We start from the raw sequence: 8,827 nt of genomic DNA on the forward strand, positions 1-8,827 counted from the left end.
TCCATATCCACACATGTTGCCATGAACTGAACAATTCCAAGTTCAATGAGGAAAGCTTAAAAGCAAACAGAGAAAATCACATTACCTTCAAAGTAGCAACAATGATATTCACAGCAAACTTTCCAAAAGTAACAAGAGAGAATAGATGACAATAATGTATTCAAAGTTCTGAGTTTAAAAAATGTCAAGATATTTTTATGCAGCTGTACTATCATTCAAGGGTAGGGATGAAATAAATTAATTTCCAGACAAAAACAGGTTTCTTAGCACAAATATATTTCCCACTAAAGACACTCTCTTCAGAGAATTTCCTGAAAAAAATGTCAATCCAGAAGGAAGAACTAAAAATAAGACTTATGAGAATAGTTACGGTGAATAAAGAAACTTTGGAAAACATCTGGGTATATCTAAACAAGCATTGACTATGCAAACAATAAAAGAGACTAATTTGAGGGGCGCCTGGGTGGCTCAGCTAAGCGTCCAATTCTTACTTTTCGGCTCAGGTCATGATCTTAGGGTTGTGAGATCGAGCCTCACATTGGGCTCCGTGCTGGGTGTGGAGCCTGCTTAAGATTCTCTCTCTCCCTCTGCCCCTCCCTGCCTCTCTCTCTCCCTCTGTCTAAAAACAAAACAAAACAAAACAATGACTAATTTGGGGATATAAACATAAGGTAATAAAATACCAGATAATAGCAATGAATGAAATGAGAGAGAGATGATCAGAGTTAAATTTTTCCAAGGCTCTTACGTTATTTGGGAAGATAGTAGGGATATTGACTAAGCCAATAAGATTATTATTTTTTTTAAAGATTTTATTTATTTGACAGAGAAAGAGCACAAGAAGGGGGAGTGGCAGGCAGAGGGAGAGGGAGAAGCAGGTTCCCTGCTGAGCAAGGAGCCTGATGTGGGACTTCAACCCAGGACCGTGGGATCATGATCTGAGAAGAAGGCAGACATTTAGCCGACTGAGCCACCTAGGTGCCCTGCCAGTAAGATTATTTTTTAAAAATTAGAGTAATCATGAAAAGAATAGAAATAGAATATACAACTTTCAAAATCAGTAAAGGATAAAAGGAATTTAAAACTTTCAGCAATTTAATAGAAAGCAGGAAGAGAGACATATGGAAGAAATATAGGTACAAAATAAGATAGTACATAAAAAAGAAAATTATCAGTAAACTCAATAATTGTAAGTGGACTCAAGTCATCAGTTAAAAGACTGGATTTTCAGACTGGATTTAAAAATTTAGTTATGTGCTTGGGGCACCTGGGTGGCTCAGTCATTAAGCGTCTGCCTTCGGCTCGGGTCATGATACCAGGGTCCTGGGATCGAGCCCCGCATTGGGCTCCCTGCTCAGAGGGAAGCCTGCTTCCCCCTCTCCCGCTCCCTCTGCTTGTGTTCCCTCTCTCGTTGTCTCTCTCTCTGTCAAATAATAATTAAAAAAATTTAGTTATGTGCTATTATATGTCATAATGACATGGAATGCTTGAGAGTAAAAGAGATACCAAATAAGTTGGCAGTGCTGTTACTATGAGACAAAATAGACGTTAAGATACACAGAGGGTGCCTAGGTGGCTCAATCAGTTAAGCACCCGACCCTTGATCTCAGGGTAGTAAGTTCAAATCCCATATTGGGCTCCATACTGGGAGTGGAGCCTACTAAAAGAAAAAAAAAAGAAGAAGAAGAAGGGAAAAAAAGATACTCAGAATAGTGGTTACCAGGGGTTGGAGGGAAAGGATAATGGGGAGTTATTGGTTAATGGGATGATCGAAAGTTTTGGAGATGGATAGTGGTAATGATTGCACAACAGTGTGAACATGCTTAATGACACTGAACTGTTAAATTTGGTTAAAATGGTAAATTTTAGGGGTGCCTGGGTGGCTCAGTCATTGAGCGTATCTTCAGCTCAGGTCATGATCCCAAGGTCCTGGGATCAAGCCCCACATCGGGCTCCCTGCTCAGCAGAAAGCCTGTTTCTCCCTCTCCCTCTGCCCCTGCTTGTGTTCCTTCTCTCGCTGTGTCTCTCTCTGTCAAATAAATAAAATCTTTTTAAAAAAGGTAAATTTTATGTTTACGTATATTGTACTACAATAAAAAAATAAACTTTAAGATAAAAAAAGTAGTCACTACATAATCATAACAGTTCACCAGGAAGATATAGCAATTGCTTACTTTTTTCTTTAAAGATTTTATTCATTTATTTGACAGAGAGAGCGAGCACAAGCAGGGGGAGCGGCAGGCAGAGGCAGAGGGAGAAGCAGGCTCCCTGCTGAGCAAGGAGCCCAACGGGGGCCTCGATCCCAGGACCCCGGGATCATGACCTGAGCCGAAGGCAGACACTTAACCGACTGAGCCACCCAGGCGTCCTGAAATTGCTTACTTTTATATAATCACTCCAAATGCATAAAACAAAGCTATAAGAAGAAATTGATGAATTATTATAAGTTGGAAATTAAAAAATCATAACCCTCAAATAAATAAGTTGGTAAACAAAAATTAGTAAAGACAGGAGATTTGAATAACACAATTAACAAGGATGCACTGATGGATATATAGAACCCTTTATGCAGCAATTAGGGAATTTGTCTTAAGAAGGTACAGAACATTTTGGACGCCTGGCTAGCTCAGTCAGGTAAATGTCCAACTAAGGTCATGATCTCGGGGTCATGAAATCGAGCCCCGAGTTAGTCTCCGTGCTGGCCATGGAGCCTACTTAATATTCTCTCTCTCTCCATCTCCCTCTGCCCCACCCCCTAAACTTCCCTCTCTTTAAAAAAAAAAGAGTGTACAGCACATTTCAAAATTGACCATACACTGTCCCACAAAACAAATCTCAACAAATAAAAAGAATCAGTGTTACACAGACCACATTTCTCTGAACATAAGCAATTAATTTAGATAGCAATAACAAAAAGATAAAATCCCATATGGCTAGTAATTTAAGAACAAATTTCAAAGCATAATAAATAATGGAAATTAGATAATATTTAGAATGAACAACAAAGAAAATACACAAAATATGTGGGACACAGCAAAAGCAGCATCAGAGAGGGGTTTATAGCCTTAATACATTAGAAAAGAAGAAAGGAAAGCAAAGAGCTGAGTTACAAAAAGAATGTCACAGCAAACTCCCCCCCACCAAAGCAGATGGAAAGAAATAATAATTGTAAAAGTAAAAATTAGAAAACAAAGATACAATAGGAATAATCAACAAAACTACAAACTGGTAAATGCTCAATTACCAAAGGGCACTGACAGGTCTCGATATTCAGGTGGACAAGATGACCTGGATCTGTAAATGTCAGTCAGCCTTTTTATCAAGCCACCCAGGGCTTGCTAAAAGGGCTCATTAATACTGTAGCTGTGAGGGCGCCTGGGTGGCTCAGTTGGTTAAGCGACTGCCTTCGGCTCAGGTCATGATCCTGGAGTCCCTGGATCGAGTCCCGCATCGGGCTCCCTGCTCAGCAGGGAGTCTGCTTCTCCCTCTGACCCTCCCCCCTCTCATGTACTCGCTCTCTCTCATTCTCTCTCTCTCAAATAAATAAATAAAATCTTTAAAAAAAAAAAAATACTGTAGCTGTGAGAACAAGGTTGGAAATTATTCAACAAAACAGATTTTCGCTCACCAAGGCAGATCTGGCTACTATATACCTTCTAAAGATAATCTGCCAACAGCACAGACCAATCATGAGCCATATGGTACCGTACCTAAGGGAACCTGCTAAGGCACGTCGATAATAGTGGATCTCTTCCATCATGGAAGATGCGGTGTTTTGTCCTCACTGGGACCGATACTTTTTCCAGATATAGATTTGCCTTCTCTGCCCACAATGCTTCTGTCAGCACCATTATCCATGAACTTACTAAATGCCTTATTCACTAGCATGATATCCCACACTATATTTTTCCCATCCTAAGTTCACAGCAAAAGAAGTGAAGCAGTGGGTTCATGCTCACAGGATTCAATAGTCTTACCATGTACTCCGTCATCCAGAGGTGGCTGACTTTATGGACTGATGGAATGGCCTAATGAAGACTCAGTTACAGAACCACCTGGGAGACAACACCTTCCGAGGTTAGGGTGCTGTCTTACAAGACTGATTGGGTGAGCCATATCTGGAGATATTTTCCCCATAGCCAAAATACATGGATCTAGGCACCAAGGAGTGTCTATAAGGCTGACTTCTCTCTTAAGACATTGACCTCCTTGAACATTTTTCTTACCTCTCATTCCTTTAACTTTGGATTCTGCTGGCTTAGAGGGATAAATTCCCAGGAGAGGTTTGCAGCTTCCTGGTCATTTTGTGTTCTTCATGCCACTGAACTGAGGCAAAGGGGTTCCTGGACCAGCTGAGGTGAAAGAGAGTTGTTGCCTCTCAATAAGAGCAAGGAGGAGTATGCTCAAAACCCAGGGGATTCTCTGAGGTTCCTCACAGTACCTCCATGACTGGAGTGAAGCTAATGGAAGATTAGAGCACCCCAATGCAGGCAGGACCATTACAGGCTAGCTCCTTCAGGAATAGAGATATGGGCCTCTCCACCAGGAACCAGAGCCAGCCAGATGCTGACTGAGGACAAAAAAAAATGGAATAGATAGTTGACTAAGGAAGTTATAAATAGCAACTACAGCCTTTTCTTAGAAGCTTTGCACATAGAAGCGGTGTTGGCAGCTATGATGGGAGCAGCCTCTTCCTGGCCTGTTGATCAACCACGGTGGTATGTTCTTCAACTAATGAGTTTAGTGGCACCTTCTGACTGTTCTTTCAGCCCTTCCAACAATTTTGCAAGCATTGAATTCCTTTAATTTGATGTAGTAAATTCCTTTCTGCTTGGAATATCTAGAGTTGTTTCTGTTCTTGCACTAAGCCCTGGCTAAATCGCAATGATTAAGATGGTGTGGTGTCTGCCTAGGCAGAGTCATATTGACAAATTTAAAAGAATAGAGAATCCAGAAACAGACCTGCGCTATTTAAATTTGATATCTGACATTTCAGACCAGAAGAAAAAAGGCAGGACTGCATACTAAATGCTGCTGGGGAAAATGGACCTCCCTTGGGAGGGGAATTAAATCCTTTTCTCTCACTATACAAAAAAATTTAATTCCACCTGGACTAAAAGTCTAATGTGGAAAGCAAAAGTGAAACACTTTTCGAGGGAAATACGTGAGATTTCAAGGCAAGAAACATTATTATGCTAATGACTTTAAATTAACATATTTAGTTTATCCCTATCCTCTAAACACCACACTCATATGTTGAACTTCCAATTCAAAGTTTCTACTTGGATGTCTAATCTCAAAATTAACATGTTCGAAACAAAGGACAGTAGTCATTTTCCTCCCAAATCTCCTCCTCTTGAAAAGTTCCCCATTTATTTATTGTTTTAAAAAGATTTTATTTATTTGACAGAGAGAGACACAGCAAGAGAGGGAACACAAGCAGGGGGAGTGGGAGAGGGAGAAGCAGGCCTCCCGTCGAGCAGGGAGCCCGATGTGGGGCTCGATCCCAGGACCCCGGGATCATGACCTGAGCCGAAGGCAGACGCTTAACGACTGAGCCACCCAGGCACCCCGAAAAGTTCCCCATTTAAAGAACCCAACGACACTGTTGGTGGGAATGCAATCTGGTGCAGCCATTCTGGAAAACAGTATGGACGTTCCTCAAAAAGTTGAAAATAGAGCTACCCTACGACCCAGCAAGTGCACTACTGGGTATTTACCCCGAAGATACAAATGTAGTGATCCAAAGGGGCACGTGCACCCCAACGTTTATAGCAGCAATGTCCGCAATAGCCAAACTATGGAAAGAGCCTAGATGTCCATCAACAGATGAATGGATAAAGAAGATGTGGTATATATATACAATGGAATATTATGCAGCCATCAAAAAATGAAATCTTGCCATTTGCAACGACATGGATGGAACTAGAGGGTATTATGCTAAGCGAAATAAGTCAATCAGAGAAAGACAATTATCATATGATCTCACTGATATGAGGAATTTGAGAAACAAGGCAGAGGATCATAGGGGAAGGGAAGGAAAAATGAAACAAGATGAAACCAGAGAGGGAGACAAACCATAAGAGACTCTTAATCTCAGGAAACAAACTGAGGGTTGCTGGAGTGGAGAGGGGTGGGAGGGATGGGGTGGCTGGGTGATGGACATTGGGGAGGGTATGTACTATGGTGAGCGCTGTGAATTATGTAAGACTGATGAATCACAAACCTGTACCCCTAAAACAAATAATACATTATATGTTAAAAAAAAAAGTTCCCCATTTAAGAAAATAGCGCCATCATTCGTCCATTTACTCAGGCAAAAAACTGGAGAGTTAGCCTCGGCTTCTCTTTTATGTAATCTTTATCAAATCCATTAGAAAATCTTACTGGGTCTAATTTCTATTTATATGCTGATTCTGTCCACTTCCGGGATTTTCCTCTGCTACTATCCTGATCTAAGTCACCGTCACCTCTAGTTTAAACTATAGCAATAAACTCCTAGCCAGTCCTCCTGCTTCCAATTTTGCCTCCTGGATATTATGATAGTAGCCATAATAATCTATTAAAAAATAAATCATTGTCCTGCTCAACATCCTCCAGTGGCTTCCCATCACTGAAGAAAATCCTTGACTACTTATCTGAAGTAACTGCTTATCACTCTTCCCCTAGATCATGCCACGTAGAGACGTTCACCATTTTCTCAATATAAAGTGGCTGACAAAATTAAATAAGTTTGTAATAGCAGAGATTTGGAAGCAACTTCAATGTTACCCCAAAGGAGAATGGCCTAAATAAACTTAAATAAATTATTTCATTAGAATGCTTTTACAGTAGGGGCACCTGGGTAGCTCAGTCATTAAGCGTCTGCCTTCGGCTCAGGTCATGATCTCAGGGTCCTGGGATCGAGCCCCGCATTGGGCTCCCTGCTCAGAGGGAAGCCTGCTTCTCCCTCTCCCACTCCCCCCGGTTCCCTCTTCCGCTGTCTCTCTCTCTGTCAAATAAATAAATAAAATCTTAAAAAAAAAAGAAGTTACCTCTGAGAACAGAGGGATGGTAATGTGATAGGGGAAGGGATTCTATGGGGTTTCCACTATATCTGTGATGTTTCACTTCTAAGCTGGAAGGTGGACAGATAAATGTTAATTTTCTTATTATCTATACCTTTTTTGTGTGCCTGATATACTTAATAATAAAATTAAATGCGATAACGGTGACTAGCATGTAATAATAGTCAATATTTATATAGAGCTTGTTTTGAGTTAGGCACTATTCTAAGTGCTTTATATATGATAGCTCATTTATATTCTCACGAGCCTAGGAGTTAAGTACTATTTTTTTTTATTTTTTAAAGATTTTATTTATTTATTTGACAGAGAGAGAGCACAAGCAAGGGGAGCTGCAGGCAGAGGGAGAGGGAGAAGCAGACTCACCACTGAGCAGGGAGCCCAATGTGGGGCTCGATTCCAGGACCCTGGGATTATGACCTGAGCCGAAGGCAGAGGCTTACCGACTGAGACACCCAGGGGCCCTGGTAAGTACTATTTTTATCTCCATTCTAAGGATGAGGAAAGGGAGACACAGAAAAGTTATGTAAGACTAGATGGTGAAGCTGATCTGGGGGGGGAAAGGCAGCTTGGCTCATTGCCCTCTACTCTTATTAAGCACACGGTAGGTTCTTAATATTCAGGTGAAATTTATAAGGTGATTATTTTTGTAGGTCAAAATGCTCAAATATGTCAGCAATCAAATATGGTTCAACCTAATAAATGGCACATAAAAACAAATACAGCTGAAATTATAATTTCACAAGGCTCTATGATGATTCTGCAATTGCTTTTAAACATATTAAAGTCTTATGTATGCCTATCCTAGATATTGTTACCACCGAAGCATGAGGAAGTAAAGTTAAATACCCAAAGTAATTCCCAACCATTAACACTGAATCGAGGGAAGAAAGGAAGAGTGGTCACAATCAGTGTAGGGTGTGTAAGAGCCACCGTGGTTGGAAGGATAGCTGAGCTGCCCTCTCAACAGCCCGAGCCTCCCCTTCCTTGGCCTCTCTGTTTGTCTAAGAGGCTGTTTCACACCAGCTGGGACTTTGCCATGGGTTTGGCTCAGAAGTCCTTGTCTGCAAGCCTCTGAGTGAACTCCTGAGACACCCAGACAGGGCAGTAGTCTTCCTCATTAGAGCACCCAAGGGCATGAGAGCAAAGATCCCTCTCCCACAGCTCCTGGCTGTACCCCGACTCCCAAGAAATTGGAAATAGAAAGAAGAGGACAGGAGACAGATACACATCACCCAGGATCAATGTGTCGGTCCTGGCAGTTACAGTCCTTGTTTTTATCTGACGTTTCCAAGAGTCGCTTTTTGTATCTGTTCAAAGGCATAGTCTCCTTCTCACTCTTCCTGTCTCTAGTGGTAAAAAGTTAACTCCCTCTTATATATAGCTAACAGAGTAACTTGCATGGAACACTGTTTTCCTCCATGCCCTTCCTCAAGAAAAATCATTCCCCATATTCAATTTGATATTCCTTAGTGCAACTTCTGCAAGTCCTCATCTCTTTTATAGGTGCCCTCTCATACCATGCCAACCGGAACAAAACTCACATCAGTGGTTGGATCTACCCTGGAGCCTGGTGGAAACAGAAGAATGGACAGGGTTGTTTCTGAAGTGTAGTGGAATTATGCTGCACACTATTGCATACGGGCTGTTTCTGTGGGCATGAATGTATGTGTGTGCACATGGAGAGGGGCGCGTGCATGAGTGCACAGATGTAGTTGATAAGTGTGCCTGAAGGTGGTGTGAGCATTTTCTAGAACCCTATG

The sequence above is a fragment of the Phoca vitulina genome, unplaced genomic scaffold, assembly GCF_004348235.1.
Source record: "Phoca vitulina isolate PV1807 unplaced genomic scaffold, GSC_HSeal_1.0 scaffold23, whole genome shotgun sequence".
Lineage (NCBI taxonomy): Eukaryota > Metazoa > Chordata > Mammalia > Carnivora > Phocidae > Phoca > Phoca vitulina.